Source organism: Cnephaeus nilssonii (assembly GCF_951640355.1).
Source record: "Cnephaeus nilssonii genome assembly, chromosome: 8".
Lineage (NCBI taxonomy): Eukaryota > Metazoa > Chordata > Mammalia > Chiroptera > Vespertilionidae > Cnephaeus > Cnephaeus nilssonii.
In genome coordinates, this window is record NC_137079.1 from 27,824,566 (window position 1) to 27,851,365 (window position 26,800).

Genomic DNA, 26,800 nt, shown 5'->3' on the forward strand with positions numbered 1-26,800 from the left:
TCCACTCTGAATTTGATAGTTGTGGTTTGGTGCCTTCCTCTTGTTTTTCCCCCTTCTCAAGTGGAATGCTGGCATTTAGGAGGATCCTCTTTCTTCCTCAGCTGGTCTCTCTCCTTAGTGTCTTTCTGCCTAGGAAAAAGGTCACATGAGACAAGATGAATACAGAAATTTGTTGGTGTATGATTTCAAAAAATTTTTTACATCCCCAATTTAAAACCTGCAGGCATTTTACTGGCTTGTGGAAATACTAAAATCACGTGATCTAGTTAAGCTGGTGCCAGAGGAACAGATTTTGATCTTGTGAAACTGCCTTTGGAGAGCTGGCTGACCATGGAGCTCCCCGCTCCCAGCTCCGGGCTCCTCTCTCATTCAGAGCAGGAGGCTCACCGCAGGGTTCAGTATTGGTGGCTGTGGCTCTCTGGATCTTTTCAGTTTTATTCTTTCACATTTTAAAACTTGTTCTGTAGAAAATAGGTTCTCATTTTTCTCTTTCCAGCATCCTGAAGCAGTTGTAATGGTGATGTTTTTGTTTGTTTAACCATAAAGGATTTCTTGCTCAGTAATGGGGTGGGGGCTGTACTAGGTTTCAGAGCCAGTCATATCTGGGTTCGAATGTTGCTTCAGTTACTTACTAGGTGTGTGATCTTTAGTAAATTACAATCCAGGAACCTTCCACAGTGTAACCTATCTGGTATTGAAGGGTGAAGAAGATGAGATTATAATCACGTGGGAAGGGGGGGGAATCAAGAAAAGAAGATCAAGTGGCTTAACAAGGCCTGGTACATAATAGGAGAGAAATAAGTGAAAATGAATAATACCAGCAACAGTAGCACCTGAGAACAGTCATCTTGCCACTCCATGTATTCAAGACCCATAGCACCCTCTGAGCTGCCAGCACAGGTCTCCAAACTCTAAGCTAATCTGAATTTCCTGAAATAATCACTTTTTTCCATAAGAGTACAATGCACTGCAGGAGGGCAGCATAAATACAGACAACAGGAGGTCAAGTCATCCTCTTTACTGGCTGCCTGGTTTGGGGTAAGTTGCTTCATTTCAAGGAACCTCTGATTCCTTACTGGGAAAGTGGAGATAAGCTACCACCCAATCTACAGTTTCGTTGTAAAAATTTGCTAAGTTCTGGTTTGTGGATATTCATTGTAAACCTATCATGAGTTTCACAATAGTCTGAACAACAGGAATATAAGAAAACGTAAGAAAAAGATGAAAAACCAGAAGGATTTGGTGGATGTTTGAACACAGGACATGCAAACTGAGCCAAAAGGATTGTGAGATTTCAAGCCTGGATGACATGAAATCAAGTAAGGACCTCAGGAGTCCGGGAGAACAGCAGAGTTTGCAGGAGAGCACCCTGTAGTGGGGCAGTTGAAACAGTTAAATTTGAGGAAAGCGAGAGAGTCCTTCACGTGCAAATGCTAGTGAGAGTGTGGGATTGCAGCTCAGCTGGAGAGACTGGGAGTCCATTTAGAGGTGAGGCTTGCAGCTGTGGGTGCCAGCGAGCTCCTGGAGAATGAGGAGCCGTCTGTTGCGCATCTCTCCAGTTCCGTCTGGAGAAAATGTGCTCTCTCTGGTGAGTCTCCTGGCAGCTCTTCTGCACTTGCCTCCCTTCTCTGACAGTGGCTTGGTTGTCATGGAGAACAGTGTGGAAACTAAGTGCTCCCGTCCTTGCTCTTGCTCTTCTGGTTGCCCTCAGGCAGGCCTGGCCCTGGCTCTGGTGGTTTTGGCTCTTTCTGTTTATTGGGTGGCTCTCGTATAAACTGGGGATGGCATCAGGAAATGTTCCTGAATTGGAAATAGGGTGTCCCAGAAACTTCCAATTCTGTAGTGTAAGCCTTAAAACAAACATAGTAATGCCCAGGATATTGGTGGGTGTTGGTGTGAAGGGGGCCGTGGGTGCTGGTTCAGTGGATGATCTTTTATGAAGGAATATACTAAAAGACCTCCAATGGTAAAGGACATTGGCGCTATGTGTTATTACAAGGAGAATCGTAGCTCTAAATAAAAATGGGGCTGGCAGTTAATATTTGAACTGGTGATACAGCCATCATTTTATTCATATATCTGTAATATTTAATTTTCAAAGAAAGCAATAACATTTCCTCTCAGCAGAGGTCACTTAACACAAGATTTGCAACACTGGATGAGAAAGTTGTCCATTGAGTATGGTTTGAGGAAGAAAAAAGACCTCTAAATAGTTTTTTGAAGGCATTTTACATAGGAATACTAGCTTATCAAAACCCCAAATAGGTACATTTCCTGTGTTTTAATCTTGCTTTTCTTTTTCTCCTATGGATCTTACACACTTTCTATAATATTAAATTGGCTCAAGCCCCTAATAGAGCCTTACTATTCAGTACCGGAGCGACCATGGTGCAAGGTAAGTTGAATGTAATCTTTCTCATGAATGCTAATGAGGATTAATATTAAGCTTCATCTAAACCAATGTTAGGTAAATACTTTGACTTCATAATCCCCACACCTCATATGCTACCTCATATGCCTGTGCCTGAGCCTTGATCCCCAGATATCTGCTGGTCTCCAAACCTGGAATTATTAAAGGAAAGCCCACACACACTAATCTGAAATTTTCAATCTTTCTAATTACCATTTTGGTCCCCAGCAGCCTGGACTTGGGAGCTTGTTAGGAGAGCAAAAATCTCAGGCCCCACCCTGCCCGACTGAATTAGAATCTGCATTTTTAAGAAGATATCCAGGCAGTTTACATACAGTAAAGTTTGAGAAGCACCGGTCTAGAAGCATAGTGGTCCATGGACCAGATCTAAAGTAGGAAAGTCCTAGAACAGAGTTCTCGAACTTGACTGCACATTAGAGTTGTGTGAGGAGCTTTTTGAAATTCTGATTCCCTGAACTTTATCACTGGAGAGTCACCTGTACAGTGATAGCTTTAAACAGGTGAATCTTATATTCAGCCTAGGTTGTCAACCTCTCATCCTGGAGTTTGTTAGAAATGTGTAAGGGACCTCACCCCTGACTACTCTCTCAAATGTGTGTTTTAACAAAATCTCAGGTGACTTATAAGCACTTTAAAGTTTGAGAAGCACTGGGAACTGTTTAGATGCAGAATACAAAGCTGACAGTTCCTTTCTTCAGGCGAGCAGGCCTGTTACAGGCCTCTGTGCTGGTGGCAGGGAGAAATAGCCTAAGAGGTTTCTATACAAGTGAGTTGAGTGGCCCTGGCTGTGAGGCTCAGAATCGTTTCTCGTGTCATCTTTGGTCTGGTGATCATAGTGTGCCTATTCCTACTCTGCAAATATAGGTCTTGATCCATTTTTCTGCTAGGAAACAGTATCATTTTTCCTAGTGAGGAGTGTGGGTTCTTAAGTCAGACTGCTTTGGTTCAACTTTTGGTGAATTAACTCTCTAACCCTCAACATTCTTATCTGGGGAAGGGGATAATAATTGTTATTAGCAGTAACAGCACTGCTTGAACTGTTGTCTTCAAAACTTTTCAAACTCACCTGGTATAAATGGACTGTGGTCAGATTGACTTAGGATGTGGTATATCTGCAATAATAATTCTAAGAGCTTTGCGTTCCTTGAAGGTGAGGATATTTAATGGTAGTTTTATTGTGGTTATAATTACTCTATTTAGCAGCTCCCCAACACAAGGAAGCTGACATTTCCTAGTCAAGAGTGGTAATATAAAGTCTTTAGTATAGTGAAAATGAGAGCCATTGAATAATTATTATGTGAAACAAAATCATAAAAGGTCATTATTCACACTCAGCACTCCTCTAACAACTATTTTAAGATCCATTATATGATATTAAATACTTAGTCAGGTATGGGCCTGTCCTATGAGGCAGTGAACTACTCAAGTCTTTAGTCTTGAGACTCAGAGACCCGATTACAGGGTCCAGCACATATACTCAGTTTTTGTTGAATGAAGAACTTAATTAGCAGCTGCATTATGCTAGGTACTAGGTGTCTCCCAGGGAGGAAGCAGATCAGGTGACTTCACAAATCACTCTGGTGCGGGACTTAGAGAGCCAGACAGTAAGGCTCCCAGGCTGGGGCCACTTAGCATGCTTTTCGCAGTGGGCTTTGAAGGAGGAGGTGGACATGTGTAAATGGCTGTGGGGGAGCTGGGGCAGGATGACTTTCCAATGGAACCAAACTGAGGCAGAAAGAGTAACAGCTGCTTGGGTTGGGGGGTTGAAGTTGGGAGTTGAGGGGATAATGCACCTCTGCCTCCCGTTCTGTTAATCTGCTGGACTGAACACATGCAGCTGTTCTCAAAAAGGTAGCCAGGATGCCGTTGCCACTTTACAGCTTCTGAAACATTTCAGGCATACCAGACGTGTGGAAAACAACAGAGACCCATGATCTCACCAGCCAGTTTCAGAAATAAAACATCATGGGTGAATCGCAAACTCCTGTGGATGCCTCCCTGGTCCCATTCCTCTCTTCCTTTCCCTGAAGGCAACCATTACCTGTGGGTGTTTATAGGTGTGCATCCACAAACAATATACAGTATTCTTTCAGACACTTTGGAACTTCATGTGGATGCTATCTTCTTGTTTCCTTTTGTAACTTACTTGTTTTTGCTCAGTATTTCAAACTCATTCTTATTGATTCATAAACCCCAATTTATGAATTGCTGTATAGAATTCATTACATGAATATACACTATAACTTTCCTATTGATGAACATTTTGACTGCCTTGTATTTTTGTTATCTCAAATAGCATGGCATGGCATGGCCATGGATATTGTGATTCGTGGCATCGTGTGCACACATGGGAGGGTTTCTCTAGGTTAGGTATATATTTAGGAATAAAATTGCTAGACTGTAAGTTATCATTTTCTGGGTGAACCAAGACATTGTTGAAAGCGCATATTACATTTTCTTTGAGAGTATGTAATTTTATCTACAGCTGTCTGTAAAGTAACTTTTAGTTATTTTATCTCCTGATCCTTATAATTCCCATATCCCAACAAAAATAGCAGCAGGAGCCCAAAGAAAACGCCTGGGAAAGAAAATGAAGTGAAACCGGCTCCTTTGCCTGTCAGGGCACTGGTGCGGACTCTGTTATCCATTAGTGAGGTCTGGTGGCTGTCCTGTGGATCAGATTGCCCAGCTCCCAGCTCCCAGATTCTCAGATGGGCTGTGGCAGTTGCTGCTGGTCTGACAGCTGGGAGTGTTGCCCACTTCTGGTTGTCTGACACCAGGATTTGAATGACAGGACACATGACTATTTTCACATCAACAATAGCAGAAAGACAGGCACAAAACTGGAAGTTGGAAAACAAATCACATAAAAGATTAAGTGTGAATCTAACACAGCTGAACTGTCTATAATTAATGAATTAGATCAATCTTGTTGCCTATTTCAGTCATTCCTTTAGGGCCAGGAATGTGTGTTGCTCTAGGAAATTATGGTCCTTAAAAATAGTACTTCAGAAACCTTCGTGCTGTAAAAGAAAATGCAGAGTTGACTTACTTTTTTTTAATGGTGTTGGACAACCTTGTCTTTTTCCCATAAGCAGCCACGGCTCCATATAAACTAAGCCGGTTGAACTTGCTCCCTATTGCCAGCCTGCTGCCCGGCTTCCAAAGAGTTAAGCTGGAGGTTTGTGAGGTCATGTGTGACCTCACTGGGTCTGGACTTTTGAAGCAGAGCTCTTGGAGGGAAGCTGCCTGTTGAGAGGGGAGGCTGGGCAGAGGGGGAAGTCCTTCAACTTTTTCAAGTTCTTGCCCCTCAGCCCCTGAGGGATATAGTGTAATTCTGGGAGCATGTCACTGTGGAGTCTGTGTGCAGCCGTGTGCACGCACCACAGAAGCAGCTGTGGAAGTCCATTAAAAGGGCCCTTGCAGACGACGAAGGCTTGCTGAGCAGATGGACCGGGAGAATGCTGTTTGCATCTGTGACAGAATTATGGGCAGACGGTTTGCCGATGGAGGTAACTGGAATTCCGCTTGTTTTCTTTGTTTGGTCCTGGGCCCTGCTGGATAATGCATACGATGGTAGTTACAGAAAATGCCTTGGTGTTAAGCTGCTTTATTTCAAATGAAAAACATTGTAAGAAAGTCTTAGAAACTTAGGAGAATGATCATTCTGAGAGGCTGTTTTCTAAATTAGGTGACAGAAATGAAAAGGGTGCATTTGTTAGGGGTTTCTGATGTTTAGTCCAGATGAGACGTCTCCCAGCATAGACTGGTGGTGGGACGTAGCCTGGTGCTCCCAGACTGTGCGCTTTCAGATACCTTTTGTGAAACTGGAACTTCATTCAGGCATTGGAAGGTCACCAAGTTGAGCTGGTCATTCAGTGGGGTCCATTCTGCCAGGGCACAAGGCCGTCATTCTTGTTTCGGTGTATCACTGCTCTAAAGGGACTGTGTTGTTGGGATAGAACATGATTTGTCTTAGAATTCGGCATTTGGTTTGAAACTTCAAAGGCTAGCCAGTCGTCTAAAGAAAGAAGTCATAGGGGTTGTTTCTGTGGGTGTGTTTTTTCTGGAGTTGAGGGACTTTCAGCCGCACAGTTTATCTCTGGGAGGGTCTCTCTCTGTGTTCATGTTCCGCAGGGATAGACAAGTGCAGGGTGTAACCTCAGCGATGGTAACAAAGGAGCTCCGGCCAAGTGCACTGACATTACCTCCAGTCCTTTTGTGTTGATCCTCACCCAAGGATATTTGTTTCTCTTGGTTTTTAGAGAGAGTGAAAGGGAGGGGAGAGACACACAGAGAGAAACATCAGTTTGAGAGGGATACATCGATTGATTGCCTCCTGCACACATCCTGGTGGGCACCCTGACCAGGGCTGGGGATCGAGCCTGCGTTTCCTTGGCTGGAATCGAAGCACAGACCCTTCAATCTGCAGGCCGATGCTGTAACCACTGAGCAAACTGGCTAGGGCTATGTCCGTTCTTGAGATGCTTAGGGTTAAAGGATTTTTGAACACCCCAGAGCCTGTGCGAACCCCAGTGCTTGAACATACAGGCTAGTCAGCTGATTATAGCAGGTGTTTTGTGGGTATGTATTGGTTAAGTTGGTATTTTTTGCCTTGTTTATAGATTTTTAAGTTCATAATTTTAAGTTCATATTTCCAGTATTTTATTTTTTTAAATCTTTATTGTTGAAAGTATTACTTATGTCCCCTTTTTCCTCCTATTGACCTCTTATAGCCCGTCCCCACCCCAGCCCCAGGCCTTCACCATCCTATTTGTCTGTGTCCATGGGTTATGAGTATATGCATACCAGTTCTTTGGTTGATCTCTTCCCGCGTATGTCCAGTTATTTTATATCATTTGTCTTAGGTGTCCCATCAGTATAAAGTTTTTACTTCTTTCTAAGTGGATGTTTTGTTTCATAGCTTTAATAATAAAGGACAAAGAGAGTGCTTGAAAAAAAGGATGTGAAACATATTTTGTGAGGCATAATGCATAGTGGTTATGAGCCTGGACCTCGGCATTGTAGGCCCATTGGTTTAAGTTTACCTCTACTTCTTACTGTTGGACCTCTAGTAAGTTACTTAAGTACTCTTGTTTGGTTTCTTCACATGTAAAGTAGAGATGCTAATATGAGGGGTCTGTGGTTTGAGGATTAATTGAGGTGCAATGCATGGGAAGTATTTAGCAAAATTTCTCCTGCATTAATAAAAGCTAGACTAATATTAATAAGCCTTGGCTACTATTATGTTTAAACTAGTAGCCCTGTGCACGAATCCGGGCGCCAGTAGCTCGCCAGTAGCTCACTGCCACCCTGCAGTAGCTCTCCGCCCATTGCCCCACCCTCCTGTAGCTTCCCCTGTCCCCCCTCCCCTCTCATAGCTTGCTGCCCTGCCCCCTCCTGTAGCTCTCCACCGCCCACTTGTAGCTCGCTGCCCCACCCTCCTGCTGATCTGTGATCCGGTCGTTATGCGCAGTGGTCGGCAAACTCATTAGTCAACAGAGCCAAATATCAACAGGACAACGATTGAAATTTCTTTTTTTTTAAACTTAAACTTCTTCTCATTAGTCAACAGAGCCAAATATCAACAGGACAACAATTGAAATTTCTTTTTTTTTTTAAACTTAAACTTCTTCTAACGCCACTTCTTCAAAATAGACTCGCCCAGGCCGTGGTATTTTGTGGAAGAGCCACACTCAAGGGGCCAAAGAGCTGCATGTGGCTTGTGAGCCGCAGTTTGCCGACCATGGGTTATGCGGTCGGTCATTACACTTCACGGCATAATGACCATTTGCATATTACATCTTTATTATACAGGATTGTTCTTTCTAATTAATGTGAGGCACCTGAGGAGGAGTTAGAGTTGTGGCTATGCTGTAAGCATGTGGCAGGGTTCCAGGTGGCACCTTTATAGTGCCTGTACCCCATAGGGGGCCCCTCTTCCTAGCCATCGGTCACCTCTTGAACTTGGCCTTTGGTGGCAAGGAGGGCTGGGAGGGAAAAGTGGGTCGGTTAGTGCAAATCCATCAACACTTAGTGGGAACATCATTAGGCTCCTGTCCTGCCCTGTCAATAATGTGTTGGTTTCATCATCTTTGAATATGGAGAATGGCATTGCAACACTTGTACCTCATCGTGGCATGTGACCCATGCTGGGAGTAAGAGTGAAATGGTTGTCAGGACCTGCCGCTCTTCTGCGATCTTTCCATCTGCTGGCGCAGAGTGCCCTCCGCCACGCAGCGGTGTCTGCTCTTGGAGGGGTTATCTGTGTTTGTAGGGCGGCCCTTTCTATCTCTGTGTTCCAGGAGTTAGTAGCTGTGCTAACTAACTGCTTAGCTCCTATTTCCTGGACTGTAACTTGTGGACAGCATCTTTTTCCCATGGTTATTGAGCCGGTAAAATATGTGAAAATGCCTGGCACAGAGTAAGTACTAAATACTAACAAACTTTTTGCTTCTCCCAAAATTGCTCCATTTCTTCTGTTGCTGTGAAGGTAATTTGTAAGTCTCTCCTTGTTTTGTTTTATGCAAGTCTCATGTCTGATCAGTGCTTCTAAAGCTTTTAATTTAAACAATTTGCTTGTATTATTAGTGGACTCCATCTAGTGTCAGTTTCTCTGTTTGCCTCCATGACTTCCCAGTACAGACTATAAACCTTATAGCTTTTAAATTTAATTTGAACTATGACAGGAGTATGTGCCAATGGTAACAATTCAGATAGGCGTTCGTTTGGTGTCATTTCCTAGAAGGAAGCTGCTGATGGTTTCCATTGAATCTGTGCGAGGCGAGGTCTGGGCAGCTCATTGGGAACCAACTGGAAACTACCTTCCTGGCGCAGAGGACAGATTGGCATGGAGAGTGCTGTCCGTGTCGCCGGCGCCCGTGCAGCTCGGTCCCTCTCCAGTTCCACAGCACAGTGTGTGGAAGGCTCGGGAGCTCCCTTGAAGGGATCTGCCTGCACAGCTGGGTGTGTCACCGAGAGCCCAGTGTGCTTGACTGGTTGGTCCAGCTCTAGCCACACTGTTTGGTTCAGGTGATCAGGCCAGAGCCTTGCAGCAGTGTGAGGCACAGGGCTTCTCTCAGACTCTTGGGGCTGAACCTGCTTGAAAAACACTCAGTCCTGGAGTTCTGGGGAGGCAGAGCCTGGGTTGGGTTCCAGCAAGGATTTTAGTCATTGTTTCGCTGGCCTGAGGGTGTGGTTGAGTCAGCCTGGTCTGCTGTTGTGTTTGGCTTTTGGTCACTAATAACACTGGGCGGAGGAGGTGTAGAAGGAGGTGCACTGAATAGGGGGTTGGAAGATGCGGGTTCAACTTCCAGCCTTGCTGTTTACCAGCTGTGAGCCTGCACAAGGCTTCTTTAGTCCTCAGTTTCTTTACTTGGGAAACGGGACCATTGTGAGGGTGAAATAAAATGAACAAACAAAAAACCAAACTCATCCACAGTAGAATGGGGCAGGGGGTGGAGGGAGTCAAAAGAGGATCAAATACAAGGTGACGGAAGGAGAATAATGGACTTTGGGTGATGAGCATATAATAGAGTCTACAGCTGTTATATTATAAAGTCGTACACCTGCAATTTGTAATTTATATGTTTTTGACCAATGTTACCCCAATAAATTTAATAATAAAATATATAATGTACGTGAAAGTGTTAAATAGACTGCAAAGTTCTCTATGGATTTTTAAAATATGTTTTTCTTAAAGAACTGGCTCATTCCCCTGAGCTGGTTTAGGTAGATTGAAATATTTGTGCTTTGGAGGAGGAGTAGGAACAGTGTAGCTGCCTGGTATTTGGTGTCATTGGACTTTACCATTTCTTCACGAAGGTCATTTGGCCCCTCTGTTCTTGAGTGCCCCCAACATGCCTACAGCCTGGATTTGAAGGGAGGAGAGCAATATAATTTCTGTGCTCAGAATGTTCTCCACTCCCTTTTGTTGATTCAGCTGGTCCTTTATTGAGGTTCTGCTTCTCAGCAGGGGAAGCACTGAGACTGAACCCCTGTGCCTCCCCCATTTACCCAGCTCTGCTGCTGATTGTGAGACTCGGGGTCCCTCAGTTTCCCCATCTGTACAACAAAGGGGTGGACTAACAGGCCGTTTTGCATGTTGGGTGAAGATGGTGACTGTCTTTCTTTTTCTGTCTTCCTTCTACCTTGCTATATCCATCATCTTATTGACCAGTTTCTCCTTCCCCCTTTTAAACAACTTAGGACAGTTATCTTCATAAAATAAGATGAGTGAGTAATGAAGCTCAACATCCAGTCAAGGGCACTGTGTTGACTTCTGAGACTTAAATGTAATGAAAACCTTTTAAAGGTGACAGGGTGTTAGGGTGAGTATCAAATTGTCCTGCCTATAACCTCCTGACTTTGACATTGCCTTGTTTTATAGTCATCCATGACTAATCACTCTCTGATCAGGGCTTCACGTCTCAGCTCTGTTATGGGAGCTGTGAGTACCTGAAAGGGGAAGGAAAGGATGGCATGGCAGCTGGTCGCTGAAATGGAGATGCCATCCTGAGAAGAAATGGAGAAGGAATTTTCTTTTAGCCAAGACTGTAATCCCTTCAGGACAGGGGCGGAGGCTTTTGCCAGGCTGTGTGGGAGACGTGTGCTGTGCTGTGGTTTGGTTCTCAGTGCTAGTCATCCATCCTGGTTTCTCAAGTTCTTTATCTAAATCTTGTTGAATACAGGAGCACATCAATCTTGAGTGGACGTTTTCCTCAGCCTTTCCCAGGTGACTGCGCTTCTAGGTGACAGAATGATAGGGAAACATTTGTATTTCTTCCGTATTTGCTGCTAAAAGATAAACAAAAAGACAGTTAAAAACTATCTCTGCAGCATGAAAATCAGAAGGCCCAGGACTGGCCCAAATTGTGGGAGACAGTGTCTGGCTCCTAGAACTTGTGGGTAGTGAGGACCTTGGGGGACTCATCAGCTGGGCCAGCTGTTAAAGTCCCAAGGAAGATGTCCTTCTCGTTGAAACAGTTCACCTAAAGAATTGCAGGACTTGTGGCTTCAAAGGCAGTGGTTGGTAAGAGGAATGCAGATTTGTGTGTGATTGGCTGTATAGCCCAAGTGTATGACTATGTGTTGTAGGAGTTACCTCAGTTGTAGACTCTTCCAATAGCAATGTAAGTGGCGATTCTTGCTAATTCCAAAGGGCCAGGTCTCAGATATTTACCTTGCATAAACTTTGAATCAAGTACATCAACACCTATTAAAATGCCAGGTATATAAGTGCCCCTTCAGGATTGGAGGTGGGGATATGGCTGACTGGTTTGGAAGGTAATGAAGAGTAAACCTAAGTTGTAAATTGACTGCATTATCTGGCATCTTGACTTTGGAAGCTGGTATGTCCCATCCTTGGCTATGACTTTGAATTCACAATGGAAATCGCATAGCAGAGCATTTTCTGCAGCTTAAAAATGAGGGGACGAAAAGTATCTATGTGAAACACAGCCACAGAATGTCAGTTGCCACATTTAAATGTAGTAGTAAACTGCCTGATCGGAAGGCCTCACTTTCTATGTGGGGTCCTGGTAAAGTTACTGGTCATTCTGGGGGCCCCCAGTTGATAAGCAATATGGGTTTCACAACCCCATCCTTTGAGGGTAACTTCTTTAAAAAAAGAGAGAGAGAGAGAGAGAGAAAGTGAGAGGAAAATTTTTCAACAAAGTATTTTACTGGGAACTTTAGGTTGAACAAAACAGGTACCCAACACTGCACTCGCACACAAAAGGCTATTTCCAGAAACATCGGGAGATGAGAGAGAACTGTCAGTAAAGCGATTGAAATGTCAGTGCTGCTCCATGCTGCTTCTCAGTTCCATGGCGGTCACTTGGCTGCCTGAGTGGGAGACAGCCATCTCCTGAGTCAGCAGCATCTCTTCCTGTGACATCCAGGTCTTCTTGGGAGGTCTCAGGGCCCCACAGCCACGAGGCCAGCGCTGGCAAGAGGCTGAGAGATCCATCGCTGAAGCCAGGCTGTGGGCCAAGGGTGGAGTTGCCCCACCCAGTGTGTGTTAAGTATCAGAATCCACCCATGGTTGGCTAGTGTAGAAGTAATATTTATCTTGTGTTGCACTCAGTTCTATGAAAATATATCTGAAGACAGCAGTCTGCTGGAACTGTACACCAACTTGGCTAAAAATGGAATTAGATAAGCCTAAAAGAACTTGTAGAGAAATTGTCATTAAAGGAAGTAACAGGATTCAGGGATCCCCCACCCCTACCCCCACCCCCCCACCCCCCGTCCTTAAAATAAGCTCTTTTTTGTGTGCTCTGAAGCCATTCTTTCCACTTGGTTTCTTGATGGCACGTTTTCTCCCTTCCTACTCATTTCCCCCTGCCTTTCCTGCCCCATCTTCAGAGTTATTCACATTGTTATGGATCTTTTCCTTTCCCTGAATATTGAATCGTGATCACATCCTCTCCCGCCCTCCCCCCCCCCCCCCCCCCCATTGTGTCTCCAGTCCACATTTTGTCTTGCGGAGCCTCAGTAGCCACTGATGGGCTGGAACTAGAAGTCATGATGTTGTTGTAGCCATTGCACATCTCAGGCCAGTGTGACGCTGATGTGCCCAGCGTGCCTCCGGAGCCTCCTGCGGGAGGTGGATGTCTGCAGTCGTTCAGGGTCAGCTGGTGAGACGAGGGTCTGGCGGAAAGAGTGTGATGGGGCTCGGGTTCCAGTTGTCTGTATCTAAATTTTTAGCCTCTCTCTGAAGCCTCCATTCACTCATCTGGAAATGAGATTAGATTAAATAACTTGCAACGTATATTTCCAATTCCAAATATCCATTGCTTAACTCCATGAAATCATACTCCTTCTGGCTCCTTAGATTAGAGCTTTGTGACCATTTAGGATCTTCTGTACAAGAACAACTTGAAAACCAGCGAGGAGCCTGTGGACTTGGAGCAGGTAGAATAACACCAACACTGAGCAGCGATGCTAGTAGCCGGCCCAGTGATAAGACGGAGAGCACGCACAGGGAGGGAGCCTTTCCATTCTTTGGCCGTCTTTCTTGGGGTGCTTCCACAGCTTCACTCTTTGTCTTGTTCTCCCATGGAAGCAGCCTGCACTCGTTACCCTTTCTCAGAATTGACCAATAAGAGACCCCAAATGCACCTCTTCTAGGAAGGCGAGCTCAGAGACAGTAGGAGATTATAATTCTCTTCTTGGCTGAAGTAAGTGACTGATGGTTGCATCTTCTCCATCCCTTTTCAGAGGCTCCTTGTTTCTCACTTCAAAGCAGAAGTGGGAGCCACAGCAGCTGAAACGAAACCAGGACGTAGGAGGTGAAAGTCCATGTGATTCCTCCTTGACTCGTAGTTGTCCAGTGTAAGGATATTGTAGGCCCTTTGTGCAGGAGAAAACTTCTCTCCTTTGGAGTGGAAGAAGTATGGAGTTGGCAATCTGGGGTATATTACACTAACTCCTTGAAACTGGGCATGTTGCTAACCAAATTCTGAGCTGATGTTATCTTTATTTATCTTTATTATTTTTTTGTTAATCTTGAGGATATTTTTCCATTGATTTTTAGGGAGAGTGGAAGAAAGGGGGAAAGACAGAAAGAAACATTAATGTGAGAGAAACACATCCACTGGTTGCCTCCTGCATGAGCCCAAAGAGGGCCCAGGCCAGGGAGGAGCCTGCAGCCAAGGTACACACCCTTGGCCAGAATCAAACGTAGGACCCTTTGGTCCGCAGGCCGATGCTCTATATACTGAGCCAAATCAGCTAGGGCTGATCTTGTCTTTAAAATATGATTGGGCTAGGCCAGTGGTCGGCAAACTCATTAGTCAACAGAGCCAAATATCAACAGTACAACGATTGAAATTTCTTTTGAGAGCCAAAATTTTTAAACTTAAACTTCTTCTAACGCCACTTCTTCAAAATAGACTCGCCCAGGCCGTGGTATTTTGTGGGAGAGCCACACTCAAGGGGCCAAAGAGCCGCATGTGGCTCGTGAGCCGCAGTTTGCTGACCACGGGGCTAGGCAATATTTAGGGTGTTTTCCAGGGCCAACACAAGAACCTGTGATTTTCCTCTTCGTTGGCAAGGCCATGAGAGAGGAGAGTCGGTGAGGGAAGAGGAGGGATCAGAGCAGCCGGGACTGCTGGTGCCTGGGAGAGCCTGTAGTGTCCTTGAAGGCAGAAGCTGTCCTCTAATTTTTGTGCCGCCCAAGTCCAGGTTACCTCCGAACATCTTAAAATTGGTTGTTCCTGTGGTCAGTGCACTGATTTTGGCATTTGTTTATCAAGGCGCCAGCAGTCTGAGGCACAACCTCCCACAGACTTCAGTGGCTGAATTTTTCCCGTGGCGGCGGCAGAACTTTTGAACTGGCTGCACCTTCTCCAGGAGAATGTCTCCCTCCTGGGAGAAGTGGAAATGTTTCTATCCATCTCCCTCTTTCTGTTTCTTTGGTTTTTGTCTCTTCAGTATAAGCCTCAAGGATGTTCGTGGTTCCCCAGCCTAATAGCCTGTGTGAAATGTCTGTTGGCATTTGGGTTGGAGGACCTGATGGTGCTTTTGAACCTTGAGGGGAAGATTAGCAGGGACCATCAGGGACTCTCCGGGGAATTATTCACCTTGGCTATCTTGATAACATTGCCAGTCAGAACATTGGTATTCTCATGGATAAGGTCGAGCACATGCATTGAATGGTTTATTGAGAATACTTTCTGGTCAGGAGGGGGTCTGAAAATCTCTTTTTCTTTCCCTGCTTCTTCCAGTAGCACAGGGTGACTTTACCATTGGCAAATTGCCTTGAGTTTAAGATACACCCTATCTCAGAGGAGGATACCACTCTACTGGGGCTGGAGAAGGCTTTGTTTAGGCTCATCCCACTGACTTACATGAAGGATATAAATGCAGTGTTGATTGTTACACTTGCATTTGGTTATCTGTGCTGTTGGTCAACAGGGATATAAAAAGGATTTCATCTCTATATGCTTAGTTTACTGACAGTAGTTTCCGTATTGAATTCTTAGACTCAGTGATAGCCTGAGTTATTTGAGTTTCTCTCTTCTGCCATATCAGGACTGCTGTAGCTATAGGCTCTGGGAAACCTCACCTGTGGGCAGCAGGGAGGGGAGGAGAGAGGCAGAGGGCTCAAGCTGCCCCACCTGTGCGATTGGGCGTGGATGTGCTAGATCCAAGAACTCTCAGTTGGAACTACCCGTCTCCTAAAACCCTGTCCTGTTCCCCTGGGCGTGATGAATGAAGAGAGAGTTGCCACTTTGCTGTGTCACTAACTCTGGGGCACACACAGGACCAGTCAGTGTGGTGGTGCAGCTGCCACAGGTCCTGGAGATTGCACGGCTCCTCGGCTCACTGCTGCTGTGGTAGCCTCTCTGTCCCCGTCCTCTGCGAGGCAGTATCTGTGCAGATGTGGCCAAGCTTCTACGAGTGATATAATCTCGCATCAGAGTGGTAGTAGTAAATATGCTGGTTAGTACTGAGGAAATATTCTAACTTACGAAATGTCATATTTTTATCTCATGATTTTTCCCCCTTCAGAACAAACTTACCCTCAAGTTAAAACTGTATTCTATTTAAACTAGTGGCCCAGTGCATGAAATCTGTACATGGGGGGGGGGGCGGGGAGGGGATGTCCCTCAGGCCATCCTGCACCCTCTCCAATCGGAGGGGACTGGGGGACTCTGGTGGCATGCATGCAGAGCAGCTAACACCTCCCCTCCCCCCCGCCCCCCGCAGGGCTGAGGGGACTGGCGCCATCATCTTTGTGAGGGCATGATGGTCAATTAGCATATTCCCTCTTTATTATATAGGATAACAAGATTTTAAAAAAATCTAGGCCAGTTTGTAAACTCATATGACATGCTGTGAGCCATGGCTGTACACTCCTAGATTTGAATGCAAAGCTTTTCCCACCGATTTGGAAAGAACTGGTCATTGTAACCAGTTTGTGTGGAACAGTTGTTTCTCATCCCAACCCTGTAATGACGTCATTTTCTTTATACCCAACATAAATGCTATGCAGACTAGATGGTTCTGGAATTTGACTGCTGTTTTTCTCCTGATTAAAATCTTGTGTTGCAAAAGAGCCCTGCTAGTGAACAGTATCCTTATAAGTTACTGTTTTTGTGCTTCTAACTTTTCTGGTAATAAATCTCATTTTTCCATGAAAAGGCAGCCCATCCTTTTTAAGGTGGAATAGGGGTTGTGGTTGAAATTGCAAATATCCTGTGTGTCCTATTTTGATTTCCTAGCTTTAGAGTGTCTTTTTAGTGGAAGTGATTCAATCTCAGTGTGGTTTGGGTTTAAGGGTACAGAACAGTCAGAACTATAAATATGGTTGAAGGAAGCAGGATCATTATTATATTTAGCCAAGATAAAGTATACTTTAAGTTGTTTACATATTAGGCCTTGAATTAGAGAGAGGAAATGTGTTATCCCCTAGGAGTCATTAATAGAATTTTCAAGTTTCTGATGGAAGGTATGTGTCTACCTCAAATTACTTATATGTGCATGAAAAAGAAGGGAGAGAGCTACTTGTAGAGAATTCCACCTTCTTTAGCGTTATCAGGGGAAGGGGGAACTTTCTATGGTATCTTCATTTTAAAAGAATTATTATCAAAACTGTTCTAGTTTATTTCTGGGGAGATAGAGCTCTTAGATAATTATGGATAACTGATATGATGTAGAGGTTAATAATGCATGTCTTCCCATAATCATGTTAAAATTTGTAATCAGATCACACTGATTGCTGGGCCTCTTTGGGGACCAGAACTCTGTGCATTGGGTAGGACCGTGTGTAGGGTTAGGAACATGGTTCTTTACCAGGGGATTTGTCTTCATAGTCCAACCTGGCCATTTCCTGACAGTATTACCAAAAATCCTCCCCTCTGTCCTTCTAAAATAGTCCCAGTAACATCTACTTCCCAGAGGTGTTACCAGCATCAGTTGAGATGCTGCTTCTGGAGTGCTAACAGTGCCTGGAACTAGTAAGTGCACAGGGAATGCCAGCTGTTGTCACTGCCTTTGTTGCCATCATCATTGTTATTTATTAGGGAGTTCCATATACTTGAATCCGCCTATTTCACCACACATTTCTATTCTTTCCATTGAGCATAAAGCTCAGATTCGCGTCGAGGCACACTATTCCACACTAACTTCTTTTTCTACTTCTCTTCTATTCTCTGGGCCTTTTTTGGTGCCCTCCGGACATTGCTAGATGAGGACTGAAGTTGTATCTGAAAGCTATTATTAGAAGAGCAGAAAGAACTACACACCCAGGACACAGAGTTCTTTGTAGGTATCTTTCCAGGGAGAAGGAAGTCCTATGGCCTCTCTTACTACTTTATTGCATGATGGGGGTGGGGGGAGAGAAATTCCAATAATGCAGACCTCGTGCTGATATTTTTAGCTATGGTGATTCTTATTCCTCATTCTGGCTGGTCTGTCTGTAACAACTCTTAGTAATGGGTCCCTATGGTCCTTCTGATGATTCTATTTTATTTTTTATTAACAACCACAGCAGAGACACAGTCTTCTAGAGTGGTACACTGTGAGTGGAAAAAATAACATGGAAATCAACTATCTCCTTACAAAAGTTAGAGAGAAGGAAAATGTACGGGTCTCTGCCTAAGAAAAATCCATGCCTGGTCCCCGTGTTCTGGCAAAAGGGAACGTCAGGGGAGGTTCCTTTCTTTCTGCACCGGAACAGGGTGCCAGGCTTTCTGTAGTCAGAGCACTCTTCTCTGATACCTGTTTATGTCTAAAACCTTGGCCGAAGAGCTCTCATTGAGTGAATATTGGTAAAACCATACAATATTTGTGAGTTCTAACTCACCTTAAAACTAAACCAAACATCCAGATTGCTGTGAAGGAGAACCAAAAGTTGTTTCCACTTAAGCCTCTGGTGGGAGCATTTTTATGTCAAAACTGAACTACCTCTAAGCAGTCTCTGCACCATAGAGGGTTATAAAGGGCCGGTACCCTTTGGAGCCATGTGGTCTTGAGCCGCTTTGGGTTTATGGGAATTTACAGTGACATTTCAGAGTAGCTGTGGTTTGGTCCGAGGAGCTCTGGTTGTGGGCTAAATAAATGCTGGTTGGTGTGGTCCTCGGTCAGCAGACTCAAGTCTCCTTGTGTGTCCAGCAGAAGGCTACTTCCCTTCCTGGGATTCTGAGACATTTTGATGAAATACCTGCTAAACTGGGAGGTAGGGGAGTCCATCTAATTGCCACCTTTCTACTCCTATGGCTAGTAGGTGCGTTTTTTTTTTTTTTCTATTTGTTTTTTTTTACCAGCTCTACCTTCTCTACGCCTCCATTGATCTTGATTATTCAGCTTATAAATAGAGTAGGTTCTCGTTAAACAAAGGGAGAGACCAGGTACCCTTTATTAGTTTATGCTTCTAAATTCATTCTGTTATCCTCACATCTTGAGGCAGACGGGGTGTCTCTCTAGGTGGTATGGGTCAGTATAGAAGCCGCTTCCTACCCTGCTTCTTCAGAGACTTCCTGAGAGTGGTTCAGTCCTGTTAGCAACAGACAAGGGTTTCTTGAAAACCTCAAATAATTTTCGCTGTCTTCACCATAGTTGAGTCACCCAGGATGACTGGTTGATACCAGCTGGCTGGGTGCAACCCAGAAAAGCCCACCCACACACCAGCACCCTTCCTCTTCTAATAATGCTTGTACTTCCTCTCACCATTTCCACATGGGATCCGGGGAGCGCTTTCTCTGCAGGAAAGTAAGTGCGATTCCTCTGTGCTAGTGGGTTTTAAAACTCGTGTGTGTGTGTGTGTGTGTGTGTGTGTGTTTGAATAGACAAACATTTTAAACATTTAAAGTATTACAAAGAACTCGATTTTGTCAGATGGTAGGAAGTGGAGCTGCTTTGTCAGAAGCCTGAGTGCGGTGATACTGAGCTCTACTCTGGGCATCCCTGACGCCCCATGGCGCTGCTTCAGTGGGTTGTCCTCACTAAGGATACATGACGTATTTCTCTCTCCTTTTCTGTGCTGCACACGAGCATACCTAGACACAGGTACACATGTTAGCAAACCGTGGGACAGTCTACTGAGCCATCCGATTAGTGTGGGTACCACCGAACTGCTTTAGGCATGAGTTGTCACTGCTGGTCTGGTTCACCAGGCAGTTTAGGTTGTAAACTTGATTTTTATCCAACAGAAATCAGGAGACTTCTTTTGCTTTCTATTCCCTACTTAGGTTTTTGTTTTTAGTACTGTTAAAATAGCACAGAATATTTTAATAACCTAAATAAGCATAGGACAGTTTCATAGAATTTTAGAAGAGAATTCACCTTGTCCCCCTACACACATAGGCACACGAATTATGCAGATGAATGAATATACTGAGGCCAAGGAAGTGAGGTGTAACTTGTCTCAAGTCTCACAGTTGGTGAAATTGAAACAATAATTCAACTCTCTTGACTTTCTTAGCTGCTGTTCCAGAATGTCTTTGCCATGCCTGCCATGTCTGCCCACTGTCTGTGATCTGCCACACCACACTGGCACCACGGACCTCTCCCAGGGAGGTGGATAAGCAGTATTCAGTATGGGTCTGAAGGCACACTTCCTAGGGACACATCCCAGCTCGGCCATACTGCTTCCTCATGCCTCAATTTTCCCATCTGTCAAGTGGACATACTATATGAAGATTAAATGTGCTAATGTCCATGAAAGTCTCAGAACAGTGCCTGGAACATTGAACGTGCTTAATACAGGCGTCCTCAAACTACGGCCCGCTGGCCACATGCGGCCCGCCGAGGACATTTACCCGGCCTGCCGGGTGTTTTTGCCGTTTTGTTTTTTTACTTCGAAATAAGATATGTGCAGTGTGCATAGGAATTTGTTCATAGTTTTTTTCTTTTTAAACTATAGTCCGGCCCTCCAATGGTCTGAGGGACAGTGAACTGGCCCCCTGTTTAAAAAGTTTGAGGACCCCTGGCTTAATATATATTAACCCTCATTTTTGTCTGAATACTGTGAATCGCAATGGAGAGAAGTGAGGTGGAGTCCTTTTTGGGTCCCACTGAAGTGCTTACCTCAGCCTGGGCCCACCATTTAGCTCACTTCGCCTTAGCAAATGCCAACCCCAGCTCATTTCTGGGCGGCCTGCATGTTTGTCACAAGTGTTTTGAGGCATTCTGGCTTAGGTCTTCCCTCCAACACCCCCTCTCTCCCAGCCCCTCGCCTATTACTCAGGGGTGATTGGGGGCATGGGGCTTAGCTACGTAGCATGATGTGGTGGGACAGTCTCAAGCAGAAGGAATTTCCATTTCTTTGAAATATTGCAGAGTAATTTTGTTTAACTCCGAGGACAGAGGGATCCTTAAAGGCCCCTGGGCTGACTACTTTCTACTAAGCACAAGCCAGTATTTTGTTCCTCCATGTAATAGCAGGAGTTTAGCAGGAGGTGGGCGGAGAGAGAAAAGTTTTATGCAAGGATGGCACTGCCTTGTCTGTCCCTGTGAATAATGTGGGTGCGATAACCACAAAGTATTGCTAAGTAACTGCCACATCTGTCAGTCCACTGCCATAGGCTGCGTGGGAGGCAGGGAGATACTGTGGGGAGCTAGTGGTGTCATCACTGTGTCCTGGGCGAGCCACAGCCAAGCTCGAGCCTGGCTTTGTGTGCTGAGACACTTGGAGGCTCACGGCGTGGCTGCTCTGAGCTCAGTGTTGCGTTGACTCACAGGGATGGTACCTGTGGTGAGTGGTGTGTCCTAGAAGTCTTGGAGCTGCAAACCCTTCCTAGGAAACTTGTTCTTCTCTGGGTGAGTAATCCTGGTTCCTCCTCAAAGTAGGCCTCCCCCGTGGTTGGCCACTGCGATTTGCTGTGGCAAACAGAGGCCACCTTTAGGACCAGGGCTTGTGTGAGGAAAAGCAAACTCAAGGTGCTCTGGTGGAGGGAGTGTTGCTAGAGCAGCCACGGAAATTTGCCTCGTGACAAGGGATCTTTTCAAAGGAAAGCTTTGCTCTACTGTTTGTGGTCTTTTTCCTCTTTCATTCTTAAGAAAATATTTTCCTTGAAAAGTACAGTTAGATTTGTGTCTAAAAGTTCAGTGGAGAAAATGTTTAGATTAGTGGTTCCTTTTCTGTCTATGCTCTGATAAAATAATGCCAGAAACGGATGAACTAACCAATCAGAACACTTTCAATGATCTGCCCTCACGTTAGAACACTGGCACACTTTCTCTCTAACCACCCCCCCCCCCCCCCCCCCGGCACACTTTTGTGGTTCTTCCTTCTGGTTAAAATGAGCAGCAGCCTGACTATTTGTGAGAAAGCTGCACAGGAAGTGGTGTTTTGAGATTTAGTTCCTTTTCAAGGACCTCTCCCTTCTGTTTGTTTAACATTGGTTTTGAGCTGTCTGCCACTTCTGTTTGTATGGTAAGCCCATTTCCTTCAGGTCATTCATTTAGAGTATTCAGAGACCCATTGAGATTACTGAGAAATAAACAAGGCATAGTTCACAAAACATTTTTGAAGCGCAGTTAACTGAAATAGGTTGTCAGCATCTGTTTTATGGAACATTATTATTTCAAAAACATTGAATTTTGGCTTGCACGTACTTAAAGTTTCCTCGGCTCCATTTTTTTTTTTTTAAAGAGGACAGGGCACATTTAATAATGAATAATGACTCACTAATAAGTAAAGTGCTTTTGGAGAGCAGAGGAGATGAGGAAGGGAGAGTCAGACTGTTTCCTTTCCAGGAAACCCACGTTCTGCGACCTGTCCAGTGGTAAGACCGTGCTGACCTTTTGGTACTCTTTTATACTTAGTGTGTCTTGGTCACATCACGAAACCTTAGCTCAACATGTAATCAAAATGCAAAATCTAGTATTACTGGCAGAAGATTGTTTTAGGAACTAAAAGCCCTGGTCAGGGCTGCAAGATGAACTCAGGTGTGAGCTTTGTCAGATGGCATTACATGATTCAATAGTTAAGCCATATGATTCATTTGAGAAATGAGACAACTTCACACCATTCATAATTATGCTCTGCATTAGAGAGCTGGGTCTATACAGTAGGCTTTTAGTGCAGTCCACTATCATTTCATTCCCAGAGTGACGCTCCTGACCCAGTAGCTGTCCGCCTGATGTACAGCATGATCTCTTGAAGATAAAAAGTTGTTGATCTAGTCGAAGTTAGAAGAGTCATCCTAGTCCTTGAGCAAGGTAGACAATTACTGGAAAACCTCAGAGCTGACCAGAGTGCTTTTAGAATTTAGTCTCTCCTCTCATTTACTCTGCACACTGAAGTCTTTGTCAGTTAGTAATGAAGCATCAGGAACAGTGACATCCTGACAACCTAAGTGGTTTGACCTAAAAACCTTCCATTTAATCCTACTTTCCTATGAAAACTACACCATCAGGGCAGAGAGGGGATACAATCCATTTCCTCAGGGCCCACCCTGACGTTTACTAGCATTGAACTGCCTCTTACTCCGTGTATGCATACTAATGTGTATTTTACCTGGGTAATGGTTCAGGTGACATTGACAGGGAAGCATCTGAGCGATTATTAAAATACAGTGGCAAGATATTCGCATGTGGCAAGAAGGCGTGTTCACCACAAAGCAGTGAAGTCTCAGTGGATTGCTGGCCCCTGGTCCAGTGAGGGCCCAAGAGCTTGCTTGTGGCTGGTTCTAGACTGTCTCACATTTGTCTCTGTGTTCTACTTTCTGGATCTGGATCTTTTTTCTCTGTGGTATGCCATCCACTGAGTTTTTAAGATTATACGTATATCCCATCCGTGTCACTGCTATCTGGGATTCTTTTTTAGTTAGAGCATTTCCCACCCCTGCCAGTAGGTCTCCGTCTTAGTTTTGTTCTTTCCTTCTGAATGTGTAGTTAAAAGCCTTTTCATAATATGAAACCAGAAACAGAGAACTTGATTTGAGCAAGACTTGCATGTATATTAAAAAGTGAAGTATTTATTCATTGATGACAATTTGAGAAGCACAAAGAAAATTATCTACTGTTATTCCACCTCCAAAAAATTAGTACTGTTGCCATTTTGGTATATGTATTGCCAACATGCGTGTGTGTTTGAGTGTTGTGCACATACTCAGGATGTATTTAAATGAGTGCTTCCCAAAGTCTGTTGCAGATATAGGAAATAATTGGTGGTATATGAGATAATGGTAGGAAATACATGATTAAGCATGTTTAGTTAATAGCTATATACTCTAGTGTGTATTATAAAATAATAAGTAGTGCATCCAACCTATGACTTCATGGCTACAATTGCTCTGCAACACCTTCAGATGCTGTGGGTCCTCAGGACCTCTTCAGCACCTCACTCATTATATGATTCATTATATGACTTCAGTGTCCAGCACATCAGCAGTCTGGTCAGCTCTACCTTCAAAATGTCTTCGTATTTCAACCCTTTCACCACTCCTGATGCCACCATGGTCCAAATGATCCAAGTCACCATCATTTATTATAATATCCTTTTACCGAGTGTCCCACTTCAGTCTTTTCTCCATCTGTGTTCACTTTCCATCTCAGAGCAAAAGCCAGAGTCTTACCATCACCTGCAGGTCCCTGCATGATCTGCCCCGTCTACACCCCATCCCTCTATGACCTCATCTCATCCCACTCTTCTTGCTCACTTTGCGTTCGAGCCATTGGTCTCTCTGCCTTTCTTTGAACACACCTGGCACCACAGTGTGTTCCGCCTTGGTCCTTTGCCCTTGCTCTTTCATGTTCCTAGAAGCTTATCTCCATACAGGCCCATGGCCAGCTCCCCACTTCATCTCTTTAAAGGCTCCTGCCTAGTAAGCGTTTACTGGCTCCCTTCTCTAGCCTTCTGACTCCTTTCCCCCTAAAGCTTCATATTCCCGTGGCCTGCTTTATTTTTGCTCCCTAACCATGTCATTAAAGTGCTGTGTGTTTTACTTATTATCTGTCTCCCCACTAAACTGTAAGCCCCACCAGGGCAGGGATTTCTGTCTTTTTTAGTCATTGTTAAATCTCCAGCACCTAGAACAGTTTCTGGCACTTATAGGCACTCAGTAGAAACTTACTGGGTCAGTAAAAACTTACTGGGAAAGTAGGTTAAATAAAGGCAGGAGCTGATTTAAAGAATAATACTGAGGAAATCAGTACATGTGGTACAGGGGTATGCAGAAATCATAAAAGTGATAGATGAATGAGGTTTGACAAACACTGATTTAAGTAATTGTTGAATTTTTCTTTTATGTTCTTATAAATAAATAGCACTGCAGTAAGTGTTCTTTAGTAATTTTCTTTTGTATATTTATGATTTTGTTAAAATAAATGCTTAAAAGTATAATTGCTGGCAATTAGGATATACACATTTTTCAGACTCATTGAAGCTAGGAAATTTATCAGTTTACTCTCCTCTCCAATATGAGTACCTGTATCTCTTCCCATACCTCATTATTTGCCTTTAAAAAATATTTGCATTGAATTGAGAGAGAGAGAGAGAGAGAGAGAGAGAGAGAGAGAGAGAGAGAGAGAGAGAGGCATCAATGTGAGAGAGAGAAACATCAATTGGTTGCCTCCCTACCCCTCCTGACTAGGGACCAAACCCGAAACCTGATCATGTGCCCCAGCCAGGAATCCAACCAGTGACCTTTCGATGCATGAAACAATGCTCAACCAACTGAGCCGCACGGGCAAGAGCTTATCTCAGTGCCTATATATTTTTTTTTTATTGATTTCAGAGAGGAAGGGAGAAGGAGAGAGAGAGAGAAACATCAGTGATGAGAGAGAATCATTGATCGGCTGCCTCCTGTATGCACCTCACTGGGGTTTGAGCCTACATCCCGGGCATGTGCCCTTGACTGGAATCAAACCTGGGACCATTCAGTCCGCACGCCGATGCTCTATCTACTGAGCCAAACCGGCTAGGGCCTCAGTGCCTTTTATATTGCACATTTGATGGCTGGAAAATGCTCTCCGAGTGCCTTAACTTGTACTGCTTTGATAACTTATATATATGAGCATTTTTTTTCCCCACATGTTTAATTCTGATCTTTTTATCCTTCTGTCACTTGCTTGCTCATGTTTGTTTTGGCCGGGGGCTCCAGTTGCAGTGAACTGAAAACGACATGAACTGGTTTTATTGGCTGGATATCACAGGCACTCTGGTTTATATTCAACAACTGAAAGCAGAGGGCAGCCAGACCTCCCAGAGACCGTAGCTGGAGGGTCTCCTTCCTTCCATCATCTTCATTCTCCTACTTTTTTTTTTGCAAACGGGATTTCGCTTTCCTTCCTTTTCACGAGTTCTCTCTACTCTCCTATAACTCTTTATTCCACCTGTATTTGGCTTGCGATGTCACTTCCTTTGTGCCATGGGTGTCTGTGTCCCAGATGTCTAGGAGTGAGCAATCAAGTGGCTTCATCAGGTGGTCACTCCTGGCTGAGGTCGGGATGGGGACTGAGGCAGCTGGGCCGGCTCTGTCCAGGACTGAGGGTGGAGCAACCTCTCTAGGAAGGACACAGTGACTAAATGTTAGGGCAGTGTCTTTTGCCCATTTTTTTATTTGGTGTATTCATCTTTCTCGTGTGGGTACACAGAAGTCCTTCACATATGAAAGCTAGTGTTGTCTTTTGTCTTATGGGTGTTTGTCTGGTCATTTATCATTTTAATTTTGCTCTGTTTTTACCATGTAACCAAATCTGTTAATGAAACTATGATTTCTGCTAGTATTACATTTAGAAATAGCTTCTCTGTGAGGAAATCTTACATTCAGCTGTATTTTCTTCTAATTCTTTATGGCTTTATTTTTATGTGCCCCTGGAATTATGATAAATTTTAGGGGAATTTGAGAGAGAAATAATGTATTTGCCATATTCATTCCAGAAGCATAGTGTTTATTTAGTACTAATTTCTTACAGCAAAATTTTTTAGTTTTTTAAATTTTTAGTTTTATACTTTTTAAAAGTTTACTCCTATCTACTTTATAAATTTTATATGATTATAAGTAGAATTCTTCCACAATTATATTTTGTAAGTGTCCTTCACGGTTTACTAAAGCTGTTGTTTTTATATTTTTATTTTGCAACTGGCTGCCTTACTAGTTCTAATAGCTTTCTTAACTTCATACTTTTAGGCTTTACATGTAGGCAGTTACAACATCTGTAAGTAATTATTTTATTTCTAGTTTCCTCTATCTCTTTATTTCTTATTCTCATTTTATTGTGGTAGATCTTTTAGGATGAAGATAATTGTAATGGAATATAGGGCATATCTTATACTGATGTATTTTGTTAGGGATAATTACTCTGATCAGATAGTCAGAATGCTTTGGGAACATATAGGTAAACAAAACTAGTGGAAAACCGTTCTTGACTGAAAGGATTTTCTCCACTGGCTAAATGTGTAATTTCAGGCTT

The 26,800-nt window shown here is 44.0% G+C and overlaps 1 protein-coding gene across 10 annotated transcripts in view; it reads left to right on the forward strand.

Moving 5' to 3' along the window:
- The window catches only part of PSD3 (pleckstrin and Sec7 domain containing 3), a 517,431-nt gene that overhangs the window by 263,775 nt on the left and 226,856 nt on the right, over positions 1 to 26,800 (forward strand). Inside the window, exon 1 of one of the 10 annotated variants that reach the window (XM_079778599.1) lies at positions 5,070 to 5,943. The exons of the other annotated variants lie outside the window; for them this stretch is intronic. The gene's annotated coding sequence lies outside the window, so the exon portion shown is untranslated. Of the gene's footprint in view, positions 1 to 5,069; positions 5,944 to 26,800 lie in introns of those variants that run through there. 10 annotated transcript variants of the gene reach the window in all.